At 42.1% G+C, this 22778-nt stretch overlaps 1 pseudogene; it reads right to left on the reverse strand.

Annotated features, from left to right (window-relative positions):
- Positions 1 to 9895: 9895 nt before the first annotated feature.
- On the reverse strand, positions 9896 to 16700 carry LOC128590617 (keratin, type II cytoskeletal 8-like; annotated as a pseudogene).
- Between the last annotated feature and the right edge of the window lie 6078 nt (positions 16701 to 22778).

Raw genomic sequence — 22778 nt, forward strand, 5'->3', positions numbered from 1 at the left:
ATTTATACATGTTGAAACAATTCACTCAGGAGCCCATCGTAAAGGCTGTAATTTCAATGGAATGTCGAATAAAGACCGGAGCAGTGTTCTTATATAAAAATTTCTGGGGTAGCTGGACTAGAATCAAAAAGCCTTATTTCAACCACTAGCTCTGCTGCTAACACCTGTGTGCTCTGACGATAGTGAATCATCCTTTCTTTTCCTCAGCATTTTTGGCTTTTTATCCCATGATAATATCACAGGACAGTAATAGGCAGGCTCTAAAATCCCTCCCAGCTCTCAAATTTTATGATTTCATAATTATGAACAAATGGTGTTGCCAATCCCCTGAGTTAAACAAGAACAATGGATCATCTCAGGTCTGAAAAACATGACTTTAATCTCATGTAACACCTCAGGCTCAGGGGATCAAGGGAGAGCCATACAATCACATTTGGCTGCTTATATAGTTTATGACCAGAATTGGTTTGCTTTAGATAACACACTCTTGTGCTGTGCCACTGTTGCTAAGATACAGTTTTGTAAATAAATGTTATTTTAAATATACATCCTGGTGTGGGGAGAAAGAAATGCGGAAAGCAGTTAGCCAAAGGTTTAAGCTGGAACTTTTGAGAGCACTGAGATAAAGCTTTGGATAAACACTTAAAAGGCCCACTTTCGACAGCATCCTAAAATTATTTTGCTTTACCCTGAGACTGGGTGAGGAGAGGTGCAGGCTTGAAGGGAAAGGGTAACTAAGTCCAACATAAATAACTGTGATGAGCTGGTTTGCCATCCTAGTGACACCACCAGTTTGAAAGGACACTGAGATTGTTGCTACAGGGCTCTGTAAGAATCCCCCCCACCCCTGCTTCCCCCCACTTCCCCGCTTCGGCATTTTTGGTACAGCCCTTTCACTTAAAAAAAAAAAATGGGGAGAATTTGACTGCTATACTACCCACGGTAGATGACAAAGGGACTCACGTTAGGAATGGCCAGGGAGGACTGCAGGGATTTCCACCTCCAGGTCTGTCCCGGAGGGCAGGGGGCCTGCAAGCTGCCTGACAGGGGCCACGCAGTCGTGGTCATTGTCCTTTCCCCCTGGGCGCCACCGGGCTGGGAGGCCAGGACGGCCTGTCTGTGTTTGGAGAGAATCCCTCCACCTCTTGCTGAAACTGCAGTGCCGGTTCCTGCGCTTAAGCCTCGGCGACTCTCCCTCCTCCGCTAATGTGGGCGCCTGCAGGCGGAAGGAGAAGGCGGCGGTCACTTCAGCTTCTGCTTGAAGAGGTGGATCCTGGCGGCTCCTGTGGCTCAGTGGGTAGGGCGCTGGCCCCATGTACCGAGGGTGGTGGGTTCGAAGCCGGCTCCGGTCAAGTTTCAACAACAAAAACATAGCCGGGCGTTGTGGCGGGCGCCTCTAATCCCAGCTACTCGGAAGGCTGAGGCAAGAGAATCGCTTAAGCCCAAGAGCTGGAGGTTGCTGTGAGCTGTGACGCCACCGCACTCTATCGAAGGCAATAAAGTGAGACAAAGTCTCTTAAAAAAAAAAAAGGAAAAAGGAAAAGAAGAAGAAACTGATCCCCCTCCCCCACCAGCTGTCAACCCGGGAGCAGGGCGGTGGGCTAGGGCCAGGGAAAGGACCGCGGTCCTGCAGTCAGATTCCGGCTGCCTCACCCTCCTCGCCCGGCAGCTAGCCTCGCGCCTGCCCGGCGTGGTGACCCTGGCCCGACCCAGCCGTCAGAGACTTCGCAGGACTGCTAAGACCTTAGACAGCGCTCTCCTTGTCTGCCTGTCCAAGTGGACAGGCTGCGCCCACCCAGCGCCCTCCTGCTCCCTGGGTCTCCCCCTCACGTCCTGTCTCGCAGCCTGTGCACACGCAGGAAATAGAACTTAATCCTCTGACATTCATCCTAAGTCCTGAAGTGTGTGACAAGCTTCTGTCAGGGCATTGAAAGCGTCACCCTTACGGCAAGACGGGTTGCGTCTGGGAAACGCTAATGGTCAGGGGCCTCCTCGAGAGAATGCTGGTCACTGAGCAGCAGCTACCAACCAAGAACCCGTCCCCAAACGGCTCTTGTCCTTCCACCCGGATCCCCCTTTCTGTTCTCATTGCTGCTCCATGTCCTGCGTCCTCACCAGAATGGACGGTGTCTGCAGGCACAGGCTGGCATCGTACGTGTCAGAGCCACCGCCCCTGTACCCCCGCCCCACACACCTGGGTGGGCTCCAGCCCGCCCTCTTTGCCTTCGTTTCCTCTCCCCTCACTTAGGACCCATTGCCCTTTTCCCCTTCCGCTTATCTCCTTTCTCCAGCTTGTGAAAATCAGTGAATAAATAGGAGAGAACAGTAAAGAAATTGCCTTGCTAGCAGATAAAAAGTTAGCGTGGCAATGCTGACATTCAGACTGCCTGGTTAAGGTGAGGACACGAATCATGCGCGGCTCCTGAATGTCCCCTGGGAAAACGCTGAAGGACTCGTGTGAGGCTGTGGGACTCAAGAGTGTTTCACAGAAATGGAACTAAAAACAAAATGAAACCAGGAGCCAAAGAAAAACGAGGAAGATACAGCTTGCCAAAAAAGGGACACAAAAAAGCAGGCAAACATCATGATGACAAACTCAGGAGTTTAAATTGAATCATCTTCAAATAATTCTATGATTTTAAAGATTGGAATATATTTAGCCCCATTTCTTAGATTTTTTGATAAGCCACACTTCGGGGCTATGCAATTTAGAAAGACAGAGTGTTTGCAGGCGGCCACACCTACAGCTGAGATGTCACTCCACAACTACACATCCTAGTTTTCTGATCTTGAATTTTCCAGCTCTCTAAACCCCATTTTCCTCATCAGGAAAGTCAAAATTGACTTTACAAATTCTTCTGTGAAGAATGAGCAAAATGAGAAGGCAGACATAGCACAGTGCCTGGCACCTAGTGAACATAAAATCAAGGACCGCTGTTTAGGTACCATGTAATTAAATCCTTATTGAGCCCTGTATGTGCCAGGCACCGTCCTAGTCACTATATGCATATTGCTTCATGTAATGTTTACATCACCCTATGAGACAGATATAATTGTTTTCACATTTTTTTTTCAGATGAGACAGTTGAGATAAAGTGAAGTCATTCATGCAAGGTTACACAGACGGTAGGTGGGAGAACTGGGATTCCTGCCCAGGCAATGGGCTAAAGAACCCAGACTCTCAACTCCTATTCTTTAAATAAATATGATTTCAAGATCTTAGAAATGGAAGTAACTTTCAAAATAGTCTAGTACAACCCATTGTTAACAGGAAAGGAACCTGGGCTTCAGAGACTGGGCAGGAATCACTATTGAGTGGCAATGAAGGGCCACTTCTCCTGTCCCTGTGTCCATGCCAACAGCCCGACGCTGCACCAAGAGACCCTTCCTCACATCACAGACATGCATAGGGTTGTCTCGGCCTTTTTAAGAGTGCAAGTAAAGTTTTCTCAGCCAACTGTGGTGGCTCACACCTATAATCCTAGCACTATGGGAAGCCAAGGCGGGTGGATCATCTTGAGCTTAGGAATTTGAGACCAACCTGAACAAACCAAGACCCTGTCTCTACTAAAAATAGAAAAAATAGCTGGGTGTTGTGGTGGGCACCTATAGTCCCAGCTACTCAGGAGGCTGAGGCAGGAGGATCACTTGAGCCCAGGAGGTTGCTGTGAGCTAGGCTGAGGCCATGACAGTCTAGCATGGGCAACAGAGTGAGACTGTCAAAAAAAAAAACAAAGAAAAGTTAACTAATAAAATAAGTTAAGCCTGGTCTATGGAAATTTCATCTAATCTGCAGCTTTAGAATGAAAGAGTCAAGAAAACAGGAATATGGGCAGTGCCTGTAGCTCAGTGGGTAGGGCACCGGCCGCATGCACCGAGGCCAGTGGGTTCGAACCCAGCTCAGGCCAGCTAAAACAACAATGGCAACTGCAACAAAAAATAGCTGGGCGAGGCAAGAGAATCCCTTAAGCCCAAGAGTTTGAGGTTGCTATGAGCTGTGATGCCATGGCACTCTACCGAGGGCAATAAAATGAGACTCTGTCTCAAAAAAAAAAAAAAAAAAAGGCAAAAAAGCAGGAATAGAGAGGAAAGAAAGGGAACAGAACTAAAGTTAATTTTCACTAATTTGCCTTGTCTTCAAATATGGGAAGTTATGGCTATTGGATTTTCATTCTCAGTCTATCACTTACTAGGACTTCATCTATGTAAAGAAACAACAGGGTACAGAAGCATTTAAATTTTTGAACTCATTTTGCCTATGTGCAACCAGGGGATGCATGTTCAGCTCCCTCAGTTATTGTGGGAGGGGCTGTGTCATAACGCTTCCAGAGTCCATTAAAAGAGGAACCCAGCACTGTGCTCACCAAGTAATTTCCTCCTCACAGCTCTCCTGGGGGAGATGCAGTGAGATTCAATTAACTGCTTTGGTTGAAGAGAAAGGTGAGGCTCAGAGAAGGGAATGGTGTACATGCCATGTCCCTTGACATTGTGATACTAATACTCTCTCAAAGGAAATTTTCACTGATCTTCAACCTCTTTTTGTCTCTCTCAAGTATGGTGGCCTACGGCCCAGGAATGTGCTGTGATTTATATCAGCATATGCCTCTTGCACGTAGATCCAGATGTAAATTGCAGTATAAATTCTACAGTGTTTGTCTCCGTCCTATTGTTAATAACCATGGAAAAATAGTAGAGATGAGATTCATGCCTTGTAAAAACAGATTTGAAGTTAGGTCGTTAGAACATGTAGTCCCTGTGGACCCTGTCACTGCACAGGCTGTCAATTGTCTATATGTATTTAGAGACTCGAAGGCAAACTCAGAGGCAAGAATTTAATGATTTAATAAGAACTATGTACCAAGCCAGAAATAAGAGTTAACAGGAATGTTTTCAATTACAACTTTGTTATGTAAGCATACCATAGCTAGACTTAACTCAAACTTCATCCACCCTCAGGACTTCTGAGCAGCAAGTAATAAAGGAAAAGAAGACAGGTTTGAATAACATCAGTCCAGTGAACCAAATTCTCATGATCAGAGGATCAAATTTCACAGTAGCCTCCCTTTTCCTCCAGAATTCTAAATAGTTTTTGATAGAATGGTTACTTAAAAGTAGGCAAATAGTTGCTATCTGGGATAGCTAGTTAATGTCCAAGATTATCTGGGGGTCTTTAAAATAGTTTTTTGTTTGACCCATTCATCATTTAAATCATTTTCATGACATTTGCATCATCTAGGGTATAGGATAAGTTGCTTTAATAAGGACACCACACAGACTTAAAGCATTTGATTTTGTTGACAGGTATTATAGGTCAAGGATTTGGATAGAAAAGTGAGATAGATGTGTAGGGCCTCAGCTGGGAGGGCTTGAATGTCTGGAGGTGATTCAAATGCTGAGGGCTGTCTGGAGGCCTCTCCACTAACATGAACCAGGTGGAAGTCACATGTCCTCTTCTGGCCTACCTGTGAAAGTCATATAGCATCATTCTGCCATGTTCTGTTGGTTAAAGAAGGCACAAAGCCTTCCAAGGGAGGAGACATGTATTCCACCTCTTGATTCCATAATTTTTTTTTTTTTTTGCAGTTTTTGGCCAGGGCTAGGTTTGAACTCACCACCTCCAGCATATGGGGCTGGCGCCCTATTCCTTTGAGCCACAGGCACCGCCCAATTCCATGATTTTAAAACTGTCACAAGGTGCTTAAAGGAATACACGCTTTCAAGGTGAGCATTCTATGGCCGGGAAGGGCTCTTCTACTTTCCACTCATGGCTTCTCCAACTGTCACCATTTTTAGGGCAACAGAGAGGAATGTGCACATTAAGAATTTGTAAAGAGATGGCCTGGACAATCCCCATCTCAGATTGTTTCAGCTCTCATTAGCTTGAACTTAGTGGCCTCGTGTCACTATAAAAGAGCCAGGGAGAATGGTGTGTGGCTTGCAGGGGGTGAAGGGACTCATGTGTAGAAGTGGGGGGATTCTATTACTCAAAGCAGGAAGAAGAGAAGGGATGCTGGGAGACAGACAGCCTCCATCTGCCCCTCCAACTTCCCTCCTCCTATCAATTCCACTCCCACACACCCTTCTCTCTATTAGCACCATAAAACTCTCCCTGTGCCCCTTAAAAAAAAAAAAAAACTCAAAATGTCATCAGGTTTAATGTGGGGGTTTCTGGGTGATCGTCTGTTTTCCCCTTCAGCCCTGGCTATGGCTTCTCCTATCTGTCATACTACAAACAAAAATCAAGTGAAATGTGTGGACGGCAGAACTAACTGGAAAACTCACTCCTGGCTGGTACATGAAAGATAAACAAACTGCTTTTTCAAAATCTACTGTTTTATTTATTATTATTACTTTACAGTATATATTACAAAATCACCTGGATTTTTTATATTTATTTTATATTTAAAGACGATTTCTTAAACAAGACTATATATTTTAGCAATTTAGAATTCAATGAAGTAGAGTCCATTTTGCTAATTCTCATTTACCTTGTTCAATGATCTCAACAGACACTATAATACTGAGGGCAAAGGGAAGAGCAGATGGCCTAGAAAGAGGATCAAAGTGAATTTACCCTTCATTCTTACTGTAATTGCCACTTCTTTTGCTTTGAAAAGAGAAAAATTATTTTAGTTAGTTTTTGGAAATTTCCCTACAGATTCAGTGAAATCCAAGTGTGCTCTGATATAGGGATTCTCTTCTAAGAGAAGGAAATTCTCTTATCTTTGCCCACTTGTCCCATCAAGTAATGAGGACACCTGAAGCTCATGTGGAATAATTGAGTGAGGACCATGTGTTTATAGATTAACTTCTACAACTCCCACTCAACTCCTGACTTTCTAGGAATGATTCAGACATTGGCAAATTTATGTTTATTTTTTGGAAGTATTTAAGGGTTTCTTGATTCTTTCTTTCTAAAGTCCTCTTATGTTTATTTAAAAATTGGGAGATAAAAATGAGATAGTAACACGTTGATCAGATATCTTGGGCAAGGGATAGTCCTGTTAACCAGAATTTGATAAAATAAAACATTATTTTCATGTCAAAATTTATCACTGAAAAATGTTTAGAGATGTATTAGCAAATGGGGGTTCCCATGTGGAGTCTAATTCCAGTATCCTTTATGCTAAATCTACCCAGAGGAGTGGGTGGGCCTATCCAGAGCCTGGATACATAAAACAAAGCACCAAGGTGCCTCACCAAGGGCCATTTATCCTATGGGAAAAAGACTACCAAGAAGCACAGGTCAAGATCTTAAAAGAAGGGTGTTTCTGAACACAATTTATCAGACAGTAGTTTTAATTCTATCTCCATGAACTCAACCTGAGTCCCCAGCAAGGGAGCTACAATAAAAATAGTGGTGAGGGGAAGAGCTTGGAAGCAAGAAGCACTTGTTTAGGTTTCAGATACAAGTCACTGCCTGGACATTGGTGAACAATCTGTAAGGGCTGCCTCACAATTGTAAGAGGCCCTGAGGCTGAAGAGGTTAGGGAGATTTTCCCACATTGAAATGCAAATCCCTGTGTGAACATGTGGGAGTTAAACTCAACAGAAAGCAAGCAGGGGGTGGGGGCGGGCATGGAGGGTTAAATTCTTGCCCAACAGGTACAATGAACCCTGTCTGGGTGAGGGGCACAGTCTACAGTTTTGATTAAACTGTACAAAAGCAATTCATGGGCAGTGCCTGTGGCTCAAAGGAGTAGGGCGCTGGCCCCATATGCCGTAGGTGGCGGGTTCGAACCCAGACCTGGCCAAAAAAAGTGCAAAAATAAATAAATAAATAAATAAATAATTGGCTTATAAAAAAACAAAAAACAAAAAGCAATTCATGTAACCAAAACCAAAACATTTGTATCGCCATAATATTATGAAATAAATAATTCCAAATTCCTAAGTCAATGTAAGAAAATGTAAATAAAATTCCAATTTTGCCATTAAAATGGTGTTAATTAATTTTTTAAATAACAAATATCAAATTATTTATAGAGAATTTCCTGATGCCTTTTTTCTTTAGTGTCCTAAGCATGGGCTCATCCTGCTTAGTGGGGAATCCAGGCCGGCTGCAGTAGCAGTCCTTTTGGAGGGTGCAAGGTGGATATTAGTGCTCTAGCACAGATCATCCTCTTGCCCAAAACAAAGCCCCCTGTGCAACCAGAAGGCATTGGCAGAGACAGAAAGCACAACCAAGGCAAGCTGCAGCAGACAGGAGAAGTGTGGCAAGTACCATGGGATACCAGGGGGACTATTTTAGCCAGTACATTTGGGAGCCTGCATGCAGTCCATAGGAACTACTCAGGAGGACTGTTTGAGGAGTCAAGAGTTTCTGCAGAGCACTTTAGAGAAGAAAGAAATAGTGAGTTTTTAATAATACCCTGATTCTATTTTTACTTCCCTGTTGATGCAATCTGGGTTGTGACTGTATACACTAACTAAGAAAATGCCCTGAAGGCTATGTTAACCAGTTTGATGAAAATATTTCAAATTGTATATAAAACCAGCACATTGTAGCCAATGACTGCATTAATGTACACAGGTATGATTTAATTTTTAAAAAATGGAAAAAAAATTCGTAAAATATGTGTGTGTTGTAGAAGATAAGGTATGTTGCAAATAATGGAGTCTCTGCGATTGAAAGTCTTTTGATACCATAATCAGAAATCTTTGAGCATTGCGTTATAAATTAGTTCAATGTATAAAAGCAATGTGGATGAAATTGCATTTAATGTGCAAAGTGCCTTAATGCCTTGAAAGTTAATTTCTCTTATATTGAATTTTCTTTTTATTTCCTTGCTTATTATTATTATTTTATTTCTTTGCTTTTTTGTTGTTGTTGTTGAGACAGAGTCACACCCTATGCCCCTGAGCAGAGTGCAATGGCATCAGATTGGGGCTGTGGGCATCCTGCTGCCTCAGCCTCGGTAAACCGTTGGGATTACAGGCGCTTGCTGCCGAGCCAGGCTGGGTTTTTCCATTTTTTTAGGAGTCCGGGTCTCACTCTTGCTCAGGCAAGTCTCGAACTCCTGAGAACTCCTGAGCTCAAGCAATTCTCCCTCCTCGGCCTCCCACAGTGCTGGGATTACAGGTGTGAGCCACCGCGCCCAGCTCTTATATTCAATTTTCAATCATTTTGCTTTTATTCTTCCTATTCAGGGCACCAACAATATTTCTGTTTCTTTTTATTAATTAATTTTTTTGGTTGGCAATGTGGCTGAGGCTTTATTTTGGAAAAAGCAATCAAATTGGTTTTTAGGTGGGGGGCATAGGTAAGAGGGGGTACCCCAGCCAGTAGACTCCCCCCAGGATAGGCTGACGGATGGGGCTGAGCCGCAGGTCTCCTGTTTCTCCTGCTCCCTGGCACAGCTCCCTCCCCACGCAGGGACCTGAGGGGCCACAGTGGCCATGCACTTCCACAGGACAGCAGAGGATTCAGACACCAGCTTCCCGTGTGGGTCTCAATCTTCTTCACAACCACTGCCCTGGAGCTGGTGTGGCTGAAGGAGCTGGAGCCCCCGCCAGAGCCAAAGCTGGGCTGAAAGGAGCTCAGGCCGTAGCTGAGGCCAGGGCTTGTGAGGCCCCGGAAGGTGGAGCTCGGGGCACCTGAGTAGCCACTGGCAGTCTTGGTGTGGGTACTCAAGTTCTGCATCCCTGACTCCAGCGGCTCTCCTTTCCCTTCAGCAGTGCAGTCGGTGGCAAGCTCCACGTCCAGGACCTCCTCGATATTCATTAGATCCTGGTGTTCACGCAGGTGTTGAGCCACGTGCTGCTTGGCCTGACACAGGGCAGCCTCCAGCTGGGCCAGCTGGGCTTGGCGTCCTTAACAGCCAGCTCCCCATGCTGCCCGGCATCTGTGACAGCGCCCTCCAGGGAAGCCCTCTAGCCTCTGAGAGCTTCGATCTTAGCCTCGCCTGGCTGATGTTCTGTTCATGTTGGAGATCTCCACCTTCGTGCCCAGGTCATCCCCCTGCTTCCCAGCCTGCACTTGCAGGCCCTCTAATTGGTCTGATCCACCTCTCAACCTGGGCCCAGCTGGGTTGGCAGTCTCCTCGGACTGGGCGTGGACCTCAGCGATGATGCTGTCCGTGTCCAGGGAGCTGCTGTTGGCCTTAGACAGGACCACAGCAGCTCCCTGGATGTGTCGGAGATCTGGGACTGCAGCTCACGGGGCTGCTCTTCATACAGCTGCCTGAAGAAGTTGATCTTGTCAGTCAGCTGTTCAGGGAGGGGCTCTGGCTCCACCTTGTTCATGTCAGCTCCATCCACAGCCTTCTTGATGAGGACAAATTAATTCTCCACCTCTGTACACTTGTTAGTCTCCTCATACTTATTCTTTTTTGTTTATTAATATTAACTCATAGCTGTGTACATTAATGCGATCATGGGGCACCATACACTGGTTTTATAAACAGTTTGACACATTTTCATCACACTGGTTAACATAGCCTTCCTGGCATTTTCTTACTTATTAAGACATTTATATTCTACATTTACTAAGTTTCACATGTACCCTTGTAAGATGAACCACAAGTGTAATCCCACCAATCACCCTCCCTCCACCCTTCCTCCCCCCTCCCTCCACTCACGCTCCCTCTTCCCCCTATTCTTAGGTTATAACTGGGTTATAGCTTTCATATGAAAGCCATAAATTAGTTTCATAGTAGAGCTGAGTACATTGGATACTTTTTCTTCCATTCCTGAGATACTTTACTAAGAAGAATATGTTCCAGCTCCATCCATGTAAACATGAAAGAGGTAAAGTCTCCATCTTTCTTTAAGGCTGCATATATTCCACGGTGTACATATACCACACTTTATTAATCCATTCGTGGATCGATGGGCACTTGGGCTTTTTCCATGACTTAACAATTATGAATTGGGCTGCAATAAACATTCTGGTACAAATATCTTTGTTATAATGTGATTTTTGGTCTTCTGGGTTAGAGGAATTACAGTATTGAATGGCAGATCTATTTTTAGATCCCTAAGTGTTCTCCAAACATCTTTCCAAAAGGAATGTATTAATTTGCATTCCCACCAGCAGTGTAGAATTGTTCCCTTTTCTCCACATCCACGCCAACATCTCTGGTCTTGGGATTTTGTGATACGGGCTAATCTTACTGGAGTTAGATGGTATCTCAAGGTAGTTTTGATTTGCATTTCTCTGTTGATTAAAGATTATGAGAGGGGGGTGGAGCAAGATGGCAGCAGAGTAACAGCTTCCCTGCAACTAGGCAAGGTGAGTCTGGGGAGATAAGACTCCAGGCATCTCTGGCTGGTGGGATCTTCCTAAAATCATCCCTTTGAGGATACAGGGAGTCAGCAAGGAACTTCTGGACCCCAAGAGGAGGACAAAAACAGTGGAAAACTGGCAAGTGGTTGCGTGTGTTTGATCGACCTAATCCCACCAGCAGCCGTAAGTACAAGCAGCAGTGAGACTGAAAACCAGAAAGGCCTTACCCGTGAACTGTTTCAGTGTTTTTGGACTTGGCACTCAGTTGAACTGCCTTGGGGAGAGCTTGAGCAGGAGTGCAGAGAACTTTGGGCATTGTCTAGGGCCCCAGACTGTTCTGCTGATCCGGACAGAGCTAATAGTGTTTGGCTGTGGGCCGTAGGGAGCCATTGTGAGAGAACTGCCCCGGCAACCTCCACCCTCAGGGTCACAGAGCAAGGATGAGGCGGGAGCTAGTAACATAGTAACTGAGCAGCCTAAAGGCGGGTGCGGGGGGGACTGAGCTGCCTTACAGCCTTAACCCTTAGGGGCAGAGTGAGACTGGTTTTGGCACACTGGAGCCTCGGGCTGTTGCCCTGGGTAGAGTGCCGTGGCATCACAGCTCATAGAAACCTCAAACTCCTGGGCTTGGCATTGCCCTGACCTCCATAAGAGCTGCGCTGCGAACCCCTACTCGCGACCCGTGCCCGCTGGGCATCCGCATGCCCTGACCAGAAACTGCGGGAGCTGTGCAACCCTGCATCCTCCCTCCTGTATCCTCCCTGCCTCCACACAGGCCCGTTCATCTGGCCAGGGACTCTGGTAGCCGCATGCCCTCCGGAGCCCTCCCTGCCACTGCGCAGAGCCCTTTTCCCAGCCAGAGACTGCTGGAGACTTGCGCTCTCTGTGCCAAATTCACTGGGTGCCAGGCACTACAAAACCGTGCACACCACCTCCCACCCTGTTGCTGGATCCGGGCGTGTCACACTCCATAGATGCTTTCACAAACAACTCCCTGGCTGTGGCAGCCCCAGAGGAACTGCACAGGGTCACTCTCTACAAAGATCCAGCAACAATAGAGTGATCTTGCTGGGGTCTAATCTTGGAGAGACACCTCCCCAACTCTGAGGATGGCCAGAGGCAAAGGTGAAAAACAATCATGAGGCAAAACCAACAAAAAAACTGAAGCAATATGAATAATCAGAGTAGATCAACTCCCCCAAGGAACAATGGGGCAGACAAAGCACAAGATCCCATACACAAACAAATAGCTGAGATGTCAAAAATCGAATTCAGAATCTGGATAGCAAATAAGATCAAATTAGAATTCCAAGTAGTAACCCAAAAGATATCTCAAGAATTCAATGAATTCAAGGACCAACTGACAGAAGATTTTGACACATTGAGACAAGAAGTTGCAGCCCTCAAAGATCTGAGAAACACAGTAGGATCTCTCGGTAACAGAATAGAGCAAGTAGAAGAAAGGATTTCTGACATTGAAGACAAAGCTTCCGAACGCTTCCAAACTCTCAAAGAGGAAGAGAAATGGAGGGCAAAAACAGATCTCTCTCTCTCAGAGAGCTCTGGGATAATTCAAACAAAACCAATATTCATCTTATAGGGATCCCCAAAAGCAACGAAGTGGCTTCACAAGGCACAGAGTCTCTTCTCCATGAGAATATGAAGGAGAACTTTCCAGACATGCCAAGAGATTCTGAAATTCAGATAGCAGTTTCAGAACTCCAGCACAACTCAACCCAAATAAGACATCCCCCAGACACATCATAATCAATTTCACTAAAGTTAATATGAAGGAGAAAATTCTGAAAGCAGCCAGACGAAAGAAAACTATCACCTACAAGGGCAAGAGTATTAGAATAACTGCAGATCTCTCCGCTGAAACCTTTCAAGCTAGAAGAGGATAGTCATTGACTTTTAATCTTCTAAAACAAAATAGTTTTCAACCCAGGATCCTGTACCCAGCTAAACTGAGTTTTATTTATGATGGAGCAGTTAAATACTTCAATGACATTCACATGTTGAATAAATTTGCCATAACTAAACCAGCTCTCCAGGATATTCTCAGAACTATCTCCATAAAGACCAGTGTAATCCTCCACCACAAAAGTAAACCCACCCAGAAAATTTCGAACAAATTCCAACTTCCACAGTTGCAAAAGGATTAAAAATGTCCACCGGACCCTTGAAAGGCTTATCAATATTCTCAATTAATGTGAATGGTTTAAATTGTTCTCTAAAGAGGCACAGGTTGGCTGACTGGATACAAAAACTCAGGCCAGATATCTGCTGCATACAAGAATCTCATCTTACATTAAAAGATGAATATACACTCAAGGTGAAGGGATGGTCATCTATACTCCAGGTTAATGGAAAGCAGAAAACGGCAGGTGTTGCAATCCTATTCCCAGATGCAATAGGCTTTAAACCAACCGAAATAAGGAAGGATAAGGATTTACACTTCATATTTGTTAAAGGTAATACTCAGTATGATAAGATTTCAATTATTAACATTTATGCACCCAACCAGAACACACCTCAATTTATAAGAGAAACTCTAACAGATATGAGCAACTCAATTTCCTCCAGTTCCATAGTAGTTGGAGATTTTATTTATTTCTTTATTTATTTTTTTAGAGACAGAGTCTCACTTTATGGCCCTCGGTAGAGTGCCATGGCCTCACACAGCTCACAGCAACCTCTAGCTCCTGGGCTTGAGCGATTCTCTTGCCTCAGCCTCCCGAGCAGCTGGGACTACAGGCACCCACCACAGCACCCGGCTATTTTTTTGTTGCAATTTGGCCGGGGCTGGGTTTGAACCCTCCGCCCTCGGCATATGGGGCCGGCGCCCTACTCACTGAGCCACAGAGATTTTAACACCCCTTTAGCAGTGCTGGATAGATCCTCCAAAAAGAAGCTAAGCAAAGAAATTTTACATTTAAACTTAATCATTCAACATCTGGACTTAACAGACATCTATAGAACTTTTCATCCCAACAAAACTGAATACACATTCTTCTCATCAGCCCAGAACATACTCCAAAATAGACCACATCCTAGGCAACAAATCTAACCTCAGCAAATTAAAAAAAAAAAGAAATTATTCTTTGTATCTTCTCAGACCATCATGGTTAAAAGTTGAACTCAATAACAAGATCCTGCATACCCTTACAAAACATGGAAGCTAAACAACCTTATGCTGAAGGATAGATGGGTTATAGATGAGATGAAGAAGGAAATCACCCAATTTTTGGAACAAAACAACAATCAAAACATGAATTACCAGAACCTCCAGGATACTGAAAAGGCAGTCCTAAGAGGGAAATTTATAGCACTGCAAGCCTTCCTTAAGAAAACAGAAAGAGAGGAATTTAATAACTTAGTGGGACATCTCAAGCAACTGGAGAAGGAAGAACACTCCAACCTCAAACCCAGCAGAAGAAAAGAAATAACCAAAATCAGAGCAGAATTAAATGAAATTAAAAACAAAAAAATGATGCAACAGATCAATAAATCCAAAAGTTGGTTTTTTGAAAAGATCAATAAAATAGATAAACCTTTGGCCAACCTAACCAGGAAAAAAAGAGAAAAATCTCTAATTTCATCAATCAGAAATGGTAACGATGAAATAACAACAGACCCCTCAGAAATTCAAAAAATCCTTAACGAATACTACAAAAAACTCTACTCTCAGAAATATGAAAATCTGAAAGAAATCGACCAATTCCTGGAAGTACGCCACCTACCAAGACTTAGCCAAAATGAAGTGGAAATTTTGAACAGGCCTATATCAAGTTCTGAAGTAGCATCAACTGTACAAAATCTCCCTAAAAAGAAAAGCCCAGGACCAGATGGCTTTATGTCAGAATTCTACCAAACCTTTAAAGAAGAACTAGTACCTATATTACTAAAACTCTTCCAAAATATAGAAAAAGAAGAAATATTACCCAACACATTCTACGAAGCACATTCTACATATCATCTGCGAAGAGTGAAAGTTTGATCTCTTCTGTCCCTATATGGATACCCTTGATCCATCTTTTCTTCCCTAATTGCAATGGCTAAAACTTCCATTACAATGTTAAAGAGCAGTGGAGACAATGGGCAGCCTTGTCTGGTTCCTGATCTGAGTGGAAATGATTTCAATTTAACTCCATTCAATACGATATTGGCTGTGGGTTTGCTATAGATGGCCTCTATCAGTTTAAGAAATGTCCCTTCTATACCAATTTTCTTAAGTGTTCTGATTATGAAGCAATGCTGTATATTATCAAAAGCTTTTTCTGCATCTATTGAGAGAATCATATGGTCTTTGTTTTTTAATTTGTTTATGTGCTGAATTATACTTATAGATTTACGTATATTAAACCAGCCTTCAGACCCTGGGATAAAACCGACTTGGTCATGGTGTATAATTTGTTACATAAGTTGCTGGATTCTGTTTGTTAGGATATTGTTGAATATTTTTGCATCTATATTCATTAGTGATATTGTTCTATAATTTTCTTTTCTTTTTGTGTCTTTTCCAGGTTTGGGGATCAGGGTGATTTTTGCTTCATAGAATGTGTTGGGTAGTCTTCCTTCTTTTTCTACATTTTGAAACAGGTTGAGTAATATAGGTACTAGTTCCTCTTTAAAGGTTTGGTAGAATTCTGACGTGAAGCCATCTGGTCTCGGGCTTTTCTTTTTGGGGAGTTCTTGTATGGTTGATGCTATTTCAGAACTTGATATTGGCCTGTTCAACATTTCCACTTGATTCTGGTTAAGTCTTGGAATGTGATGTGCTTCCAAGTATTGGTCAATTTACTTCAGATTTTCTTATTTCTGAGAATAAATTTTCTTGTAATATTCATTAAAGATTTTTTGAATTTCCAAGGAGTCTGTTGTTATTTTGTCTTTGTCATTTCTGATTGATGAAATTAGAGATTTTACTCTTTTTTTCCTGTTTAGGTTAGCCAAAGGTTTATCTATTTTATTGACCTTTTCAAAAAACCAACTTTTTGATTTATTGATCTTATTTATAATTCTTTTGTTTTCAATTTCTTTTAATTCTGCTCTAATTTTGGTTATTTCTTTTCTTCTACTAGGTTTGGGGTTGGAATGTTCTTTCTTTTCCCTCATACTTATTCTTGAAGTCCTCCTCTAGCCCTGCACATTGCCACGCTCTGCCTCCAGCGTCAGCTTCCCCTGGCCCAGTGTGTCCAGCTGTCCCGCAGAATGTTGATGCAGCTTTCACACAAGCTGTCTATGTTGCTGCGAGCCTTCTGCTGCTGCTACAGGATGTTCTATTGGTCTCCAGCATCTTGTTCTGCTGCTCCGTGAAGTGAACCTTGTGGATGGTGGAGGCAAGCTTGTTGTTGAGGGTCTCGATCTCCTCCTTCTCCTGGGTGCATATGGCCTGAATGTTGGGGGCCACCTCTAGGTCGAGCAGGCTCAGCAGGCTCTGGTTCACTATGATGGCTGTGCTGCCCCCCATACAGCCCAGTGTAACCTCTACCCAGATCCAGGCTGGTGCCCAGGCCATTCCAGAAGCTTCTGTTGCCCATCTGGGAGAAGCTCTGGGAGCTGTTGTGGATACCAGCTCACTGCTGTATGAGCAGCTGCTGAAGGCCTGAGGGCGCTGGTGTACACCTTGTAGGACTTCTGGGTCACCCTGATGGACATGGTAGAGACTGGAGTGGAGATGTGAGGGCCAAACCAGACAGAGGGTCGAGAAGGAGCCAAAAGCTCTTATAGATTCTGTTTATTGTTAACAACAGTTTGAAGACATACTGACATTTCAGTTCAACAAGTATGTATTAAGCACTTACAATGTATCAGGCAAAATTAATTCGTATAAATCAAAAGTATCACATCAAAAACAGAGAAACACGGTGGTGCCCATAGCTCAGTGGGTAGGGTGCCAGCCACATACACTGAGGCTGAGGGGTTTGAACCCAGCCCAGGCCGGCTAAAACAACAAGGACAACCGCAACAACAAAAAAACAGCTCAGCATTGTAGCGGGAGCCTGTAGTCCCAGCAACTTGGGAGGGTGAGGCAAGAGAATCACTTAAGCCAAAGAGTTTAGGTTGCTGTGAGCTGTGATGCCACAGCACTGTACCTAGGGTGACAGACTGAGACTCTGTCTCAAGAAAAAAGAAAAGAAAAACAGAGAAATAGAATTATTTATCTCCTTTCCCCCAAATCCCTGTTTGTGTATTTTGCATTAGAAAAAAAAAATAAAAATAATAGTAAGAACTGTGAAAAAATAATTTAGGAGAAGTATCACCCCCACTACGTGATGATGTTCAATTGTGGACTATAAAAGTGATCTAATTAATTTTCTTAGTATTTTATTTATTTATTTATTTGTTTATTTATTTATTTTCTGAGAAAGCCACACTCTGTAGCCCTGGGTAGAGTGCCTTGACGTCACAGCTCATAGCAACCTCAAAATCCTGGGCTTAAGCAATCTTCCTGCCTCAGACTCCCGAATAGCTGGGATTATAGGTGTTTGCTATTGGGCCCAGCTATTTTTTCTATTTTAGTAGAGACAGGGGCCTCTCTCTTCCTCGGGCTGCTCTCAACTTCTGAGCTCAAGCAATCCACCTGCCTTGGCCTCCTAGAGTTCTAAGATTAAAGGCATGAGCCACCATGCCCAGCCGTTCCAGATATTTATATGCTTTCTTTTGCGTAATCAACGATTCTTTCTTAAAGCCTTTTTTATGTCTATAATTTTCTTGAAATAAGGACTGTGTTGAATATTTTATTTATATATATAAATGCAAAAAGATAACTTCTCACAACAGTTTCTTTTCTACATACATATATAGTACATATTTGGTAAATTCATTCCTGACTGAAGATTTATATTTAAAAATATATATATAAAAGGTAAAAATGATGAGGTATAATGTGGACAGTATGGAAAGACAAAAATATAAGATGACACTGGAGGCATATTTCAATCTATTTCATATAACTTCCTACACAATGCGGAACAATTAGATATATTTTTTTGAGAAAACAGCACACAAACAAAGGAAAAAACCACCATGTAGCACATTTTGCTCCCAGGAAACCACCCACACTTCTCAAATTGGAAATATATCCTTAGGGCATTTTTGCCAGAAATACTTTATCTTTTTCCATGTTCACATGTTCTGAGAAATCTTTCTCTTTTTTCCCTCTACTTTAGAGGCCAGTTTATACTTATGAGATCTTCTGGCTTAACCTAATGCATTATTTGGTTGGCAAAATACGAACTCAGGATTTATTATCTTTGGTCTCACAGAAAATTGGTCTAAGTAGAGTCAGGGAGTGTTGGTGAAAGATAACTTCTGCACAGTGGCAACCTTGGCTACCAGGTTGTTAAGTCCTCAGGCTGACTAACTCGTCCTAATTCAGATTCCAAAATCCTGGGAAAGAAAATACAATGGGAAGGGCTAAGGTCAGCATCCATCTCTAAATCCATCCACTAACTGACAAGGTTGGAAGGGGAGTGAGAAGCTTGGGCAGTGCTCTGGACACATAGCAGCTGTCAGGGGCGTAACTCTGGGCTGCTTGAAGTTATCTGCTACAAGCTCCAATTGGGGCTTATTCATCAATGGGGTAGAAAAGGATTCAGGAAAAGAAATGATGGAAAGAGATATACTTGGGATGCAATTAAAAAAAAAAAAATAGCCGTGGAATTACTCTCCAGATTCAAGGGCACAGTATTGTGCCAATAACAAAACAGAAAACACAAAGGTTGCCTGTCTCAGCTGCAGACTTATTCTCTACCCCAGCTCAAGGAAAGGCAGGCTAGCTTGGATAACACCAGACCTCTCACAAGGCTCCTACAATTGGAAATAGAAAAATGATCGTTTCAGAAAACTATATTCTTCTATCATATTTTGCTGTGGTTTCCTGAGCATGATGTAGATGCATGTGTTCACAAGATACCACAATTAGTCTTTTCTATATCCAATCTTTCTCATATAAGAAGCCCTGGATATATTGTAAGATGCTACCAAAATATTATATGTTCCCCAAATGCTTTATTCTTTTTTTTATTGAGACAGAGTCTCATTTTGTCACCCTTGGTAGAGTGCCATAGCATCACAGGTCAAAGCAACTTTAAACTCTGGGCTTAAGCAATTCTCTTGCCTCAGCCTCCCAAGTAGCTGGGACTAAAGGCACCCACCACAACACCCAGCTACTTTTTTGGTATTATCATTGTTGTTTAGCAGGCCAGGGCCTGGTTCAAACCCACCAGCCCTGGTGCATGTGTCTAGCGCCCTAACCACTGAGCAAGGGCGCCGCTCAAATGCTTTATTCTTAATGACAGCTCTGTAGTAATAGTAGCACAAATTTAATTTTTGATAAAGATGATTGCTGTATTCTCAGTTGCAATATTGTGTTCTATTTAATAATAAAATTCTAAAAAAGAAGAAATAAATTTATGCTTAACTATTACTTTTTAATAAACATTCTTGTCTAATATACATAAGATTATTCTAAAATTTTTATGGAAAAGTGAAGCTTAGTATAGCTGACATATTAAGTTTATGTTTTAACTTTACTAAGTAGCTGCAGTAATCAAGACTGTACGATCTCTTTTTTTTTTTTGTAGAGACAGAGTCTCACTTTATCGCCCTTGGTAGAGTGCCGTGGCGTCACACAGCTCACAGCAACATCCAACTCCTAGGCTTAAGCTATTCTCTTGCCTCAGCCTCCCGAGTAGCTGGGACTACAGGCGCTCGCCACAACGCCTGGCTAAGGACTGTATGATCTTGATGAAAGAATAGACATCTAGATTAATAGAACAGAATAAAGAACCATTTGATGGACCCACACAATATACCAAATTTATTTTCTAAAAGATTGCATAAGCAATTGTGTAGAGGAAGGATAATCATTTTTAAAAAGTGCTAAAACAGTGGTACCTCCATAAGCAAAACAAAAACATACATTGACCTAAAACAGATGCTTTATACAAAACTAACTCAAAATAGATCACAGGGAAAAAAGTGAAACATAAAACTATACTCTTATTTGAAAAATTAGGCAAAAATCTTTAAATTCTGGGCAAAGATTTCTTAAACTTCAAACCAAAACCCACAATCCATAAAAGGAAAAATTGATATATTGGACCTCATCAATATCAAAAATTTGTGTTTTGCAAAGGCATTCTTAAGAAGTTGAAAAGATAGGTGACAGATATTTGCAGATCACTTATCTGACAAAGGACTAAAATCTGGAATATATAAATAACTCTGAAAACTCAACAGTGAAAGAATAATCCAATTGGAAGGTGGGCAAAAGAGATGAATAGACAGTTCAGTTAAGAAGTTACACACAATTAGGGGAATGCAAACTAAAACCACACTGAGATATTCCTTACAATGTATTACAATGGCTAAAATAAAAAATAGTAACAATGTCACATCCTGGCAAGGGTACAGAGAAAATAGACCATTCACACAATGCAGGTGTAAATATAATATGGAATGGTCAACATGGAAAGCAGTTTGATTGGTGGGACCACACCTACGGTGCATCTTACAGGGGTACATGTGAAATTTACTAAATGTAGAACACAAATGTCTTAACACAATAACTAAGAAAATGTCGTGAAGGCTATGTTAACCTGTTTGACAAAAATATTTCAAATTGTATATAAAACCAGCACATTGTACTCCACGATTACATTAATGTACACAGCTATGATTTAATAAAAAAAAAAAAAGAGGGAAAAAAACCTAAACCTTCAATTACTATAGTACTCACCAATTGTACTCTTGGGCATTCACTCCAGAAAAACAGGAATTTTTGTTCACAAGAAAAGCCTGTATAAAAATGTCCATAGTGCTTTAGTTATAATTATCCCCCCCCCAAAAAAAAACTTCCTCAGATAATTGGTGAACAGCTAAACAAACTTGGTATATCCATGATGGGAAATACTACTCAATCATTTTAAAAAGTGAGCTATTGATATATACAACTTCAAGCATAAATTTCCAGAAAATTATGCTGCGTGAACAAAAGAATTCCACACGGTTATATACTGTATGCTTACATTTATGTTATCATCTTGGCAAGAAAAAAAGTATAGAAATGAAGAATAGGTTAGTGGTTGTCAGGGGCTAGGAATGGGTTAGGAGAGTGGTGGCAGGGAAGTGGGTGAAGTTATAAAAGAGTTACCCGAGGTATCATTGTGTGAAAGAACTTTCCCATATCTTGATAGTGGCGGAGGTCACATAGATCTATATGTGATAAAACTGTATGTAAGTAAACACACACACATATACACATGCAATTAAGTGATTTAAAACTGGTAACATCTGAATTAAGTTGATGGATTGTTTCAATGTCAATTTCCTGGCTGTAATACTAAGTATTCTACTATAGTTATGGTAGATATAACAGCAGGGAGGAACTGGGCAAAGGAGACATGGGATATCTCTACATCTTTTTTACAGCTGCAGGTGAATTTCAGTTTATCTCCAAACAATGTTTTAAAAACAGATAAAAGCCATTTCATCAGGCAGAAATCTACAACAATGTTCTAGCAGAAGAACACAGAAAAGACGTAATTTCCCATTATGTGATCTAAGGCACATTTATTTGATACCCAATTGTACACGAATAAACTGGATGTCTTGTACCTAAAGTGAAAGAAAACTGTTTCTTTGAAGATATGCAAGTTTAATTTACATTCAGTAATATCCCTGGCCACACAGTGAATTCTTTCTCCATTGTTCACCACCAGGATTGTTCTTTAGATAGTGGTAGTCAGAGTCCCAGAACCTCATAGTGGATGAGAGAGTTGACAGTGGAATTATTTGTTCATTGATGGGCCCACTTCTTCATGTGTCAAAGTTCTAACCCATGATAGGGTAGGCAGTTTATAATTTTCATTTATTTTCTTAGGTCTTGGTATAGTTCATGAAAAGACTCTTAAGTTGGTGCAACTCCCAAAGCTCTTTCCTTATTACAGCATGAGTAAGTCATTTTAGTCTAGGATGGAGGTGGGGGAGGGAGGAAATTGCCTTAAAACTTCCAATTTTGTGTTTTGAAAAGGAACCAAGAAAAATAAATGGAGGTTTTGAACTTCAAGGAGGAGAGAAATTCATTGAATTCTGGATTAGAAATTGAGGGAAGCAAAGGAATGAGGCCTGAGGCCTTGAGGGATTCCTATGAGTCAGTGAAGCAGGCCTGGAAGAGACAGTGCAAGGAGTGAGGTTGGAAAGGACCTGAGGATGTTGAGTCTGAGTTTACTCCGGAGAAATGGGATTCCTGTTCAGGGCTTTGATCAGGGGTTGGACACTATTAAATATGTGTTTATAAAAGATCGCTCTGCCTGAAGTTTGGAAATATAATGAATGGAAGAAGGCCAAGAGGAGATGTGGAGATTTTTGCAGAAATCCTAGGAACAAAATGATGAGACAAAAATAAAATGAGCTAGACTACTGCACAGTGTTTCAGAACTTAGAGATGTTTAAAGATAATATAACTTAACAACTTCGCTTGTCAATCTATCCCTTTATGGTTAGCACTGAACCGAAAACAAATCCTTTAAAATTTCACTTC

This window comes from Nycticebus coucang, chromosome 1 (assembly GCF_027406575.1).
Source record: "Nycticebus coucang isolate mNycCou1 chromosome 1, mNycCou1.pri, whole genome shotgun sequence".
In the NCBI taxonomy this organism is placed as follows: Eukaryota; Metazoa; Chordata; class Mammalia; order Primates; family Lorisidae; genus Nycticebus; species Nycticebus coucang.